The following is a 14,467-nucleotide window of genomic DNA, read 5'->3' on the forward strand; positions in this document are numbered from 1 at the left end:
TCTAAGGTCAGAGGAAGATTAGAGTTACCATTGACATCAAAGAGATGTCGTTTTTGGCTCATAAGTTTGGCACTGGTATGCAAACATGGACAGAAAATGTGTTTAATATAGATCAGTTCTTTGGAATACTGTGCTTTTTAAAATCAGAATCCTTGAATGTGTAGAGTGTCCACCTGTAATGATCAATATATTCAGAGGACAGCTGCACACAAATTTGCATGGTCCAAAACCATTTTTTCAAATTCAACATTTTATCTCAAAGTCATCAGGCTTTCAAGATATTTTCGTGAGGCTGGACATTGCAGAAAGTGTATAAATAATTTAATTTCTATGTTAAATCATTGTTTTGTTTTGTCTGCGACTGCATTAGGAAATATTTGAAGCAGTAACTGTTTATTGTGTCTCCTGGTTAGTTGGCTGTTTAATTGATGCTCTTAAAAAAGTGGCTGGTGCTACATAACAACTCTCAGCAACTATCTCAGTAATTCATCTGCGCATTCATCACTGCCAATAACAACAACTGTCACTGCACTATTGCTGATTGATTCTGCTTTGGGCAATAAAGAATAACTTCTTGGCTGAATTTACCGCACTGTGCACGTCCCTTTAGTCAGCAAATGACTAGTGGTGCACTGACTGGGCAGTGTTTTCTATCATCATCAGAAGAGCTTTTACAGTCAGGCAACAAGCTACTACAGCATCTCTCACCACTAACAATAATGACTTATTTTCAATACGTTACACATACCATGTTGCATATTTTAAACAAAATGTAAATTGTTACATTATAAAACAATTTTATTAGAAAGAGAAAAAGTAATTAAATAACACTTACTACCAGGCAAGGTGATGCTGAACCACAAAAAGTAATGCATATTCTTCTCTTCTCTTCTCTACTCTACATGAAGCCAGGTTGCCTTTCACTTGAGGTAATGAAGCCACTCCATCAAACACCTGTACCTCCACCCGTTTGCTGCACACCTCCCACTTCTTTCCTAATGGTACAATGGCTGTAAATACAATGGTTTGGCCACACTGCACAGCTTAAGGACAGCATTTGATCTTACTGTTTCTTTTGCCTAAAGCTTGATGGTCCTAACTGGCAATCTGAAAAATATACTCTCTATCTGTCGCTATGAAACAATGCATCATTGTTTAATATTCTCTGTAGTCATGCTATGTTGTCTTCCAATAAATGACCTTGAGGATCTTCAGCCTTACAGCTCTGTCAGAATGAGACATTCTCTCTGGAGCTTCTCTGACTACAATACCTCACCGAACAAGTCAGCCGTATCGACATGGCTCTGCCGACCAACACTGCAGCGCTGAGAAGCTTTAGAGGCATAAGTGACTACAAGACAAATTCCTCTTTGGGAGCTGATAAAATCCATTTACTATATGGCCAACGTTGCTTTTGCTCCAACTGTCTCCTTCCATCTCCAAATGTCTGTTTTTCTTTCTCCAGAAGTGTGCTGAGTGGGGTCATGGCATTGGCAGAGGCAGCATCTGCCAGCGAGGATAGAGGCCAAGGAGAGTGAGTGCCTCCTGTTTGTCTCTACCGTCTCCAATCCCCCAACCATATTCTTCCTGCTAATTAACCTGCTGATGCCTCCTTACTATGTACAGTTTTGGGGTGGTGTGGTGTGGGATGGTGTTGAGGGGGGGTGAAGGAGTTGGAGGGAGGGTGTGCAGCAGGGTTTTTTCTGATCACATGTATGCACTCCTACCTGTTTGTAAATTCAGAGCAGCACAGGGTACTCTGCACTTTTACAGAGTTTTAATCTGGCTTTGTGTCTGATCACATTTTTCACGTCAGTTTTGTTTTTCTTTTGTCTGTTCCAGCTACACCAAAGGGAATCAGAGAGCATAAATGTGAATCTATTTGAAGGTGACTCAGCTTATTTCCAAACCCTCAGCCAAAATCATACTTGAGTTGATCACACATGTCTATGCAAGATATAGGTAGCATGGCAGTGATGGTAGATCAAGGGAGGAAGGTGTAAACGTGCTTGCTGATATATACTGTGAGGTTAGAGATGCAGATGGCAAAACTGGCTGTGATTCCCCCAGCTTCAGGTTGCCAAGCTTGGAGCCGGAAAGTAGAAAATATACCACAGTCCAAGTGGTAGCCTCTTTAGCAGACGAGTTAATTTTTTTTGCCAGGGGTCCATTAGCATCCATTCTGACTTTTCCACATTGCGGTGAGACCGAACACTATTGTTTATCCCTGTGAAATGAGTTCCTGAAGGTAATTGCATCTGCGCTGTATTCAGCATGTTGTTCATTAGCAGAAGCAGTTATAAATGGGAGCTCTCACAGCGTATGTTCGCGTCAGGCTCTGCTGCTCCTTCTGCCACCATGGACGACACACGCATCAGTCACTTCCTCGCAGGAACAGACAAATTTATGGACGCACCCTGCCAACGGGAACAAAATAAGGGAGGCGGGGGATGGAAGGGGTGGAGGTGGAGGAAGAATGAGGAAATAGCAGTGATTGAGGCCACAGCGAGATAAAAGGGAAAGGAAAGAAATAAGGATATGATCAGAAATGGTTATATAAAAGACGAAACAAAGAAAAAGTTTTTAATTGGAGATGGGAAAAGCTGAAGAGATGTAAAAAGGAGAAGAAGGGGAGGTACAATGTGGCCGATCAGGCAAACGAGTAGAAGAAGTTTCCAGTCCTCCACCCATCAGAGAGCTCAGCTGTTCAGATGTTTGGTTGGCAATAACGGCAGACAGACAGATTGCAGCCAATGATATGTGTTGGGAATCATCTCAGAGATGGGCTAATGACAGGAGGGGAGAAGCAGGCAGATGGCTCCCGTCAGGGAAATACACTTGCAGTGCTATCCCAATGGTCTGCACTGAGACTACATGAACATTTGGGATTGAAGAGATAAGAAACGGTCATTACAGTGTAAAGGGAAGAAGTGATCTATACACCCTGTTCCAGACAGGAAGGCTGTTGTCGATAAATAACGATGAAACAATGACCTTCTTCCTTGTATGTAGTCCATTTGCAAGAAACATATATAATCATTTTCCATTTTTGAAGCCAATACTTTCTAGTATCCTTCCAATATCTCTCAGATACTGTGAATGTCTCCCAGACCAAACCACAATCTTTTTCCAACCCTAAAAAAGAGGTTTTGCTGGGTATTATAACCACAGCCTAATATTGAGCCTGTCCTCTTCACATCACCAGAAGAGCTCTGACCAGTCAGAGCTAAGGCAAAGAACATCTGAGAATGTCCTTGAGAGTACTATGTAGAGTACTACATATTTGGCAAATATGAGATGCCGTTATATATTTTTTCTTTTTCTTTTCAAACTTGCATTCAATGAGACCAGAACTGATTTAGCTAAAGTTTTTCCTAAGCTTCTCTACGAACTCTTTATGCAGGCCCCTGGACACCATGGGCCTTAATATAGTTTTACAAGTTGAATATACTAATTACATCTTTGTAAATCCCATTTTTATAACTGTGGAGTGAAAAACTTTGTTAAAATGGACATAACTGTCAGAATTATTCCTACAGTACCTCAAAGACATTGTGGTGTACCTTGTTGAACACAAATAAAGAATTAACAGTGAGGAACAATAAGTTACCTCGACAGAAAAGTTTAAAGCTTGCATCATTTCTCACTTCCATACTCTGCCAGCTGATGTGTGAAGTGGGCAAGCTTGCAGGAAGGAAGATAGATATATAGAAAAAAGTAATGCATGTCCTCCTAACATCTATCAGTCAGACGAATGTCTGGTATTATTTCACGGTCTGAAAGTGCATAAAAATGTGACTAGTTACTAAGGAACATGCGAGAAATAAATGTGAAATAGCCTGATAATCAATGTATTGCAAATTAAAAGTTCTGGGTAAATAAAAAAGAAGAACACTATTCACTTGTTTGCCAAGACTGGTATGAAACACTCCTGTTGTGCCCCTGTCTCAGGCTCCCATGGTTCTCTGTCCCTCTGTCTTCAGTATCTTTCGTAGTATCATCCCATGAATGGATGGAAGGAGCAGAGTCGGTCAACAGCTCTTTAGTATTTGAAAATGTGTCTTCCACTTGCGCTGGTCCACAGTCCCCTGAGTAGCAGTTAAACCAATCAAAATGGACTTATATGTTTCCTGCGCCTTTTCTCTGCTCCACTTGCTTGAACAATTTGAGTTGTTTCTGTTGTTGTCAGACTGTCCATTTTCCGGATGTGCAGCTATGCTGGGGAGTTCTGGATGAGAGGGTTTCAGATCAGCTGTCAATATGGCAAGAAAACTGAAAGGCCGATAACGTATTGACACTGACAGCGTCTGATGGGCAGATCATATTCATCCTGCAAATCACATACAGAAGCAAAGTGAACCTATTCTGTATTTGCAGAGCAAAAACAACTATGTCGTTGCATCGAGCAGCTCACCACGTCTCTTATGATAATGTATGATGCATAGTTGTACTTGAACAATCTTGTCAGTATTAAAAAAGTCTGGATTAATGTTGACATCTAATTTTTCTCCATCTATCATCTACATGTCTTTGTGTTTGCTTTAAATCAAAAAAAATTTTGGCTCAATATGAGAAGTCTGCAGAGCAGGAGACCCAGCAACACGAGAGACTGGCTAATCCATGCTCATTACATTTACAATGATCTTGAGTGAGTCACTCTTAGTCCTCATACTAAGTCCTGCTGGTGTGTGTGGGTGGATGACTGAGTGAGGTAGACAACTGATGCTGCCAATGCATTTAGCCGACACTGTTGTACCACAATGAGGGGAAGTACTTTCTGAGGCAGGAGGGAAATGATTATTAGCTTGACAGCTTCATCATCATTATGAGGTTTAAATAGGTCAGCCATGTACTTCAGGGGGTGAAGAAGCTCTCATTTTGTATGAGGAGATGGAAGATTTGGTCATTGGGGTTATTAATATCCATAGTACATGATTTCCAATTACTTCAAAGGGGTATTTGTCAGTTAAAATTACTGGTCACTCAAGCTAACTTTTCTAATGATAATTCTGATATTAAAAACGAAATTGGCTATATTGTCCACCCTTAAAAAAAGACACGGCAGATGGTATAAAAAAATATGTTTGTCTCCTACAATACAATTGTAGCTTTAGTTTTGATTTAAACTTATTTGATTTAAATGTATTTAAATCAAATGTATTGGATTTATTTTTTAGGATATCAAGCATATTCTAATCGAAAAAAAAAAATTTGATTTCTGCAAGTATGGTCAAAATTATGGAGTGCAGTTGTCATGATCTGGTTGGCTGTGTTCTGAGTTGTAGGTTGGGCTGAGCAGGCTTTACTGAACACCAGGGCGGAGTCTGGTTGCAGCCTGCTGCCACAGCTGCTTTCCATCTGCAGTCATCAAGATGCCTTCTTAAGGAGCATCAGGAGCACCAGTCTTCGCCAGATCGTCAAACCATATTCTGTGGTAATCAGGCCCCTGAAACTTGCTAGAAATCTTGAAGTTCCTTATTTTCTCTAACACCTTCTTCGCTTCCCACAGCAAGATAGCAAGATTCCTGCGCCCAGTTCTTGGACTTTCTTCTCGGATCCAGCTTGGATCCTTCCAGCTTCCAGCTTTGATCCTTCACCACACCAGCCTCCATTCCTTCAGAATACTCACCTGGTTCTCCCTGCCTGCTCACCCTCCTACGACTCCAGATCCACCTACCCAGCCAGCCGATCTCAGTACTCCCCCTCCTATGGATGGACTCCCCTCTCTGACTTTCCAGCCCAGGTTATGTCTTCTCAGCGTCCTCCCAGCCGATCACTCACCTCTTTAATAAACTTGTGTTGCCCTGGTGAAATCTGCTTTTGAGTCTTTTCCTTATTTTGGCTTTGGCCACCATGACAGCAGTTTTGTGTCAAAATCTTGTATGTAATGAATACGAATACAATACAAAATAAAAGCACACATAAAACATTTAGTTAAACTTTGAAAGAAATGTCAAAATGCTGGGTGTTTTCATGCCACCAGTTTGAATTTTTAAATGAATACTAAACATTAAACCAAACAGCTGCATTGAAATACAAATAACGTGAAATAAATGATGACTTACCGATATCACATAACTCGCAATATGAATGCACTTATGGCTGTTACCAGAATTCTTACTATAATATTTGTTCAAAATGTTTTGAAGATCATTTTTTTTGTCCACTCTGCTCTCTGTCACCAGGCTTTCCATCACTTATTCAGATTTTTCCCCCCGTCACACCATGCTGCGATGCGCAATTTAATTATGCATGCTCATTGTGCTCTGAACTATTGACACGAGTGTTCTGCAGGGTTATGTGCTTTCACCGATCTTTTCATTTATAAATGTATATATATTTCCGTTTGCCATGCAGATGACACTTGGCTATGCCTACAGTATCCATGTTGCAGGATAACACACAAAAGAGTATTAATTAATCTATTTTTTTATTTATTTGCATTTAAACTCAGACTGAATTAAAGTTATTATCTTTGGACCTAAGCCTCTCAAAGGTGTGCTAGCTCATCATGCAGTTATTCTGGATGGCATTACCTTAGCTTGTGGCTCTACTATTAAGAACCTTTGAGTTATTTTTGACTACAGTTTTCTTTTGATTTACATTTAAAACTAGGTTCTGGTGGCCTCCCACGATTCACAGAGCACCTCTCCTTACTCTGCTCTCTTTACTCCCTATGTAGGTATAACCCATTATTGTTATATTAGCATCCAATAGGATCTCTGAATGGCTTGGTGTCTCTGTCCTCTCCTGACATCCCACAACCAGTACAGGCAGATGGCAGCCCTTCCTGAGTGTGGTTCTGTTGGAGGTCTCATTCTGTTAATAGGGAGTTTTTTCTATACACTGTCATCTGTTACATTGTGCATGCTCAGGATGGAGGATTAAATAGACATTAAGGTTCGATGTAACCAATTGGGTTAGTTTCTAGGCCGCTTGTTAACACCGCCTCTGACCATTGTAAGAGGCCATTTCTAAATCCCAGTTTTTATTTGAGGAAATACCATATTCAGAGGTCCCCATTCACTGAAGGAACTAAAGTTTTAGTCACACCAGTTCAGATCTATGAGAGGTTTGTTCATAGCAAAAATGTCCAAATGTACAATTTCAAGAAATGCTGTTATTTCTGTCTTTAATAAAGAAATGTTTGTTCATTTCTGATGAAGCTGATGAAGTTGTCTTTCGAAAAACATTTACAATTACTTACTTTTAGACTTGGACCCACATGGTGCAAAATGTCAACAAATTTAGTAATTAACTGACATTTTTGTGTATTTCAGAATGATAGAGAAATCTGTGAGTTTTCTGTGAGAACATCTTCGCTTTTTCTACTGTGTGGGGCCTGTAGCAAATTGTGCCCCTGTGTTTGTGTATTGTACCTTTCTCACTGAGATGACAAAAGGGCTACGATGTGACAAAAAGCCATTTATATGCAACCACCAGAGCCCACCCCAACACACTATTACCCTCCAGCAAAACACAGCTCGGAATATGCTATGCTCCCGTAGACAATAAAGGTAGTGAGGGAGCAAACATAAATTTATTTTTACACACCAATCATAGCTTTATTTGACTCCACCTGTTTGAGAATGCTCACCTAGTGGCTTATATCCTGATTTTCCGGGCTGAATAAGAAACTTTATGGTCTAAACAATAATAGAGACAAAATATGGATTAGATATAAATTCATCATGCACTGTGAATGAAGTACAGAAATGTGCATATAAATATGTATTTTATTCAGCCATGGGGATAAACAGGTCTGTATATTTAGAAAAATGTGCTTGTTATTATTCAAGCATGAGATTCATCCGAGGGTGCTTCTCTCATAGAAAGCAGTGTTCTTTGATGTTCTGAGTCAAGATAAAAGAGTCATTGTTATATATTTGTGCCAATGAAAAAAGATCTGTAATTTACCATCAGACAATTATGTATCGTTCTTATTTTCTTCACCAAAGTCGCGTGTTTAAAGGCTTTTTTCAGTACATGAAATAGAAGTATGTGGAGCAGAAGAAGGCAGCAGAAAACGGAAGCAGCTCAGTACATCTTTGTTTTCCTTTGTTGAATGTTGGAACAGCGGTGAGCTCTAAGAAGTTCTCATATTTAGACACCACTTTGCTCACTCCGCATTTTGAGTTCAGCGGGACAGTAATACTCCATATACATTTAGATCTTCCGGAAGATGTTAAAGTAAAGTCTTCTTGACTATTTTTAGTTATTGTTTCTGGTTCGTAAACTAATTTTTAAGCTCACTTTTCGTTGCTGTATAAAGAATCAGTTTCACTCTGCCTTCTTATTTTGTGTGCATACAAACGTCTCTCAGCCTTCAGGTAAAGAATGTTTCTTGAAAATTTGAGATCAGCTCAATGTGACCATAGTATTTTTCATAAACTGTATATATTAATTCAAAAGAGCAATGTGTTTAAAGTGGTGCAGAAACAGACAAAAGAGAGAGTTACATGTCAAAGACCAATGCCCTATTACTGTATAAGCCAAAATACACATGTGCTCTGTCACATACTGTTTTGATGGTGCACACAGGCACCCTTATGCTCATACATATTTGACTGGACAAGCAGCATGTAGTGTACATTAACACACAGAGATGGGGAGAGCTGACCTTGTGGTTTTTGTTCCAAGCACACTGCCATCCATCTTCTGGTGTAGTCATTCAGTCTGCAGGAATATACTGGATTACTCTGAAAGGAATGCGAAAGACATTGTTCAAGAGGATGTATTGTATAAAAGGGCATATGTGTACAGGGAGTGCCTGTTTATTCCTTTAAGTATCTTTATCTCTGTTATAGAAGATACTGTGAGAGCTTTTATTCATTTTAAAAAAGTGCAGGCCTGAGAAACAGAAACCTGCTTCAGCACAAGTTAAATGAACATTAATATGCAGAGGTTTTATATTGGAGGATCTGCTTTTTTATATTATTGTTGCCTTCTGGGCATTGAGAATCCCTTTTTGTTTGAGCAAAGGGAAATTTCCTCAAGTAGCATGCAGCAGAGCTGAATATTGAACGGCAGCATGGCAACTGTCACAGAATGACCAGAAAAGCAGTAGCCTACACATTGATTACATTTTGTTTCTACAAACGATTTACAATAAGAGACAGTTGCAGTATGGGGTGTGGCCTTCACCTCAATTTGTCATCTAAAAGAAGACAGTGTGGTAAGCGAATGTCATTTCGCACCCCTGTCTCTGAAGCTGTAAAGTAATGGCTTGGGGCCAACTCTTTGAAATATCTCTCTGACAGTGCAAACCTCCACCTAAGCTCAGATCTGCCTAAATGATTTTAGCTGTAGGTGTGAAATCCCAGCCTTTGATTTACCAAGGGTGCATGCAAGAAAAGATTTCCCAGTGGACGGCCAATTCACAGATATATATCTCGAGAGGTAAATGCCTAGCTCATTTCCCATTATGGTTTAACAAGACGGATTGAGGTCAGTGCCAGAGAGCATGGCCACTGGAACCAGCCACCAGACACACTTGTGGGAATGCCAGGGGGATGTTGGAAGTCCTAGCACGCCACCCTGAGTGAGAGGAATGATTTTCCCTCTGTTGCCATTTCTCTCTTTCAGACAGAGTCAGGGAGCTGTTGGTGGCAGAGGGGTTGAGATGGTGCCAGCCGTCCATAAAGGCTCCAGTGAATCTGTGTGGACTACTAACCTAGCAACAAGAGAAAGAAAGTGAAGCAGCCAGCTCCTTTGTCTGAGGTTCACTTTAAGACTGTGTTTCAGGAGAATCTTGTTCTCTATGATAACTTGGCTGGCACAATGCTTCATTTCAGAGGGTCTTGGCAAAAGGGCTTTTAAGTCAGTAGCAAGTCAATGATATGGAGAGGAGGGAGGGGACACACAAGTTCAGACTGACAGCTTGGAGACTAACTAAGGAAAGTGTCACTGCCACTGTCTGAATAGCCGGCTGTTGTCTCAGCCTGTTTGTTCACTTGGTCTTTTCACTGTGGCGTCTTGTTGGGAAGGAAGGAATCCCTGGTTAAACATCTTGTATTAAGCTTTTTCTAAATTTATTTGGAAAATTCCACTCTATCATTAGCTTAGCAGAGGTTACAATCCTTAAAGCAGAACTCTAATAGAGAAATGTTTAAAAACTGACATACATATTTAAGGATTTAGACAGTATATGCAAGATCCACCTGGTCTCATGATGAAAGCTTTGGCACAGTCCTGTGTCCGCTCTGCATCGGTGCTGCACACAGCTTTGTTTGCCATTCTGTCTTGAAAATACGTGATGAAACGTGATACGTTGATGAAATCTGTTACATTTGTCCTCGTTCTGGTTCAAGAAAAAACTTTCAATAATCAGCATTTGGTCAATATACAGCCAAGGGCAACATGTTGCATTTTCAGGATGCAAGTATGCAAGCCCACCTGCATTGGCTGAAGACCCATAATCCTTCCCTCTGCGTGGGGCGAGAGGAAAGCAGACGGATGAGCATGTATATCAACATAAATGCAGCTTGAATCATGAAATGGGCAGCATTTTTCATGTCACCTAACACAACTTTAAAGTAACACATTTCAGTTGGAGATTACTTCAGAGCATGACCCATGTTTGTGTTTGGAGATGGGACAAAACTTATCAACTGGTAAGCTGAGAGGGTCAGTTTAGTGTTTTCCAAATGCGAACCAATTAGGTTTTTCATTCCCAAACATGAACAAACAGCAAGTGAAAAGTAAACAACAAATGAAAACAAAAGCATGTTTGTAACTAAATAAAGTGTACATAATGCGATGTTACTATCAATATGCCCATTTACACTCACAAAAAAGTGTCAATTGTGTCTAAGAACACAGTTTCAGTAACTGCCGGAAGACTGTTGGTAGAACAGAAAGCTCACACACAAGCATAGGCATGCTCACTGCTTATGTGTTTAGATGCATGTTTAAATAATGTCCTCATCGCTGAGTAACCAAAACATTCTTCAACACAAATTTTTTTTTTAAATATTTTTTGGTCTTTTTATGCCTTTAATGGTTGGACAGTTGGAGAGAGAGAGAAAGGAAGCAGGGGGCAGAGAGATGGGGAAGACATGCAGCAAAGGGCTGTCCGGTGCGGGACTCGAACCGGGGCCGGCTGCAGCGAGGACTGTAGCCTCTGTACATGGGGCGGCTGCTTAACCCACTACGTCACCGACTGCTCCTTCAGCATGAATTTTAATGAGTCCCCTAAACGCATACGTAAATGTTATGTCATGATATTGCACATCACGCCTCCTCTTTAAAACACACCTTAAGTTGTTCATAAGAACAGATGAGCACGTGCTCTTTGATGATACAAAACCTTCCATTATGGGCAAGTATTAAATCATACAATGTATTTCTCAATGTAATACAATGTGGGATGAATAAAGTATTTTTCTATTCTATTCTCTTTAAGTTTTCACTCACTGAACACAAAAAGACACAAAAGGGCTTCGAGGATGAGAGATGAATCTTTGCAAAGGTCAGCATTTCGTCCTCCAGGATGCTGTTTATGTTTTACGTTTAGCAGCCTGTGACTGAATCCATGGTACTTTAAGTCTGAGCAATTGTGCAAGAGCATATGTGTGTATGCCTGTAATTAAATGACTACATGTGCACACAAAGCTTGTTCTTCTTCATGAGTGTGTGTATCTTCAGAGGCTGCAGCTTGTACCAGTTTATGACAGCCCCAGAGCTAATGTGATTCAGACCAGAGAATAAGGCTGTGCATCTTAACAGCTTGGCCAGTGGCGCACAGCGGCCATCAAAGCACGAAGTGAGCAACAGAGGACGAACTGTATGTCTGTGCCAGATAGTCTACCAGGGCTGTTTAGTAGGGACCAAAAGTTCCAGCCTGTCTCTCAAAGGACGGGCCAGGCTGAGAGATGCGGAAACAATCTGAGAAGAAACAGAGAATCATTCACCTGTTTATATCTAGCAGCTCACAGGTTCCCTTTTGCTCCAATATCCTTTCCCTCTTGTCCCCCCGTCCATCCCCATGCTTCTTTGCAAACTCAACAATCTCTCCAGCTGTCAGTGTGTGTGTCCATGCGTGAATGCCCATAAATCTCTATGAAAGCTACTATCTGGAGTAAAACCATTTTATCCATCAGGGAGTAGAAACAATCCTGTTTGATGTACATGTGCACTGCCTTGGACACGCACATAGACACATATGCAAAAAGACGCTTCATGATTGATGCCTCACACACAGTGCAAACCATGTGACAGACAGTCAGGGTAATTAAAGTAGACAATTTTTTCAGACCTGAAACACAGAGGGAGAAGTCACACATCAAGACTGAGGACGATAACGCACACTTACTGTGGTTTTTCAGTTTGAAACTGTATGTTTGGCACAGTCATATTCAATCCACTTAAAGCATAAAGAAGAACATGGTAGCCAAAATTATTTGAAATATTGTGTGTGACGTGAAGTGGATATCCTAATGTAATAGAAAAATGTGAGCAATCCACAAAGCAAAAGTAGTGCAACATATGCATGCGTTTGCAGTTACTTTCAAACTACAATGCAAACCAAGCAACTTCATGAGGGACCTTTTTTTCCCCTGTTAAACAGGGAAAAAGGGAAAAAATGAAAAAGAAAAAGAAAACAATTACAAAGAGCTTAGAAAAGTATTAGAACTAGGTTCGGAAAAGGTTGCACTAACAGCGTAGATTAGTGCAGCGCATAAGAGATTTTTGACTGCGTCTTTCATCACAGAAGAGGGTGGCTGCAGTCTGACGCTTCACACCCACATGGGTCCTGACCCGTGTTATTGCAGAGCAGCCCACAGTAGATTGTCAGGCTAAATTAAGCTATTGTGCTGGACGGTGCATGGACTGATGTCGTTCTAATGAAGACAAAGACGTGTGTCACAAGCCAACCTGTAACTAAAACACTCATAAGGACACAAACACAGAGACTCAGGCAAGGTCACTGCATCTTGCTTGTTTTCAGGCAGCCACAATGCAAAACTTGTTATATTTTTAAAACATACATTCATTTTCTTACAGACTTGTGATATGATCTGTAAATGTACCAGCTGGAGTATGACACTAGGTTTTGACTCAAGGATCGGAAAGCCATACAGAGAGGGATACAGTGCGGAATTTGAACATTTTGCAACGTTTTAGAATAGATATGATGAATGACAAACTATAAAATGAAACAATTACCAGCAGCTAATGGTATTACTGGTATAAGATAACCTTGCAAGAGCAAGGTGCCAAGAACATTGTTAGCCTGGAATGCCTTGTTTAGCTCTGTATTACTATGTTGTTTATCCACTAGACACTTTGCTAGTGAGTGGAACTACAGCATAGGAAGCATTTTACATAAGTCAGTGAAGGGCTGTTGGTAGTATTGTGATGTGTCCATTGTGTGTTTCCTCTAAAATTGTATTTTTGCTCCTCCTGTGTTCCCCACTGTCTCTTTTTTTTCAATAAAACTATAATCAGTGTTCCAGTTTGTAGGATTTACTGACATCTAGCGGTAGAGTTGTAATTTGCAGCCAACTGACACCACAGGAGATACTACAGTGTCTACTACAGCCTGGAAAAACAACAACAAAAAAAAAATCTATTTTAGAGCCATTTTCGGTTTGGTTTGTTGCTTTAATTACCAATAGCAATAAGCAGCCATCTATGCATTAAGATTATACTGTAAGTCCTACACTGAATGCTATAGTTTTACCCAATGTTACAAAGTCCTTTTGGCTGCACAGCCTCCACAATAACGCTGCTAATAAACATTACAGACAGAAACAGACTCACACATACACATTAAGATGTTTGAGAAAAAAACATTTTTCTGGTCATGTTGACTCACCCATGAGTGAACTGCAGGCCAAACATTTACTCTGAGGTGCTTCAGCTGCACAGCACACCTGCAGCCTTAGACCCCCACAGCTATCAGCACTGCAATAACTTGCTCATTCATTAGATTTCTGCTCATTGTGGTGAGCATCTGGGCTTGACTAAATAGATGCAAACTGGGCTGGCAGGTGATAACACAGTAAGAAGTTGGAATGACTACAAAATTACTAAAGGGATCCAGATTTTAGGACATTGATATTCTGTTTTGTTAATTAGCTGTGAGGAAAAAAAGATTTCCATGAACTCATTTATGTACATTACATTTGAACTCCATCACATGGGTGGTTAGCTGAGAATCTTATGTTTTGGTTGACCACACAACATGTAGGGATTTATCCTTGGAGAAATACATACAATTTGGCAAACTCTTTGGGTTATACACTATATGAGAAGTACTACACAGAAAGCACACAAAGAAATAATACATTGTCTTATCAGGTAATTGCTTAAACTATCAAATAATAGTTACATAGATAGTTTGTTTCTAACTTTGTATCAGATAAAGCATCTTATTTGATGTTTGCATGAGCTTCATTTGTACTTGTTTAAAGCATGCTAAGAGATGAACATGGAGAACAATAACTGTTGACAGCATGCAAAC

Source organism: Odontesthes bonariensis, chromosome 1 (assembly GCF_027942865.1).
Source record: "Odontesthes bonariensis isolate fOdoBon6 chromosome 1, fOdoBon6.hap1, whole genome shotgun sequence".
Lineage (NCBI taxonomy): Eukaryota > Metazoa > Chordata > Actinopteri > Atheriniformes > Atherinopsidae > Odontesthes > Odontesthes bonariensis.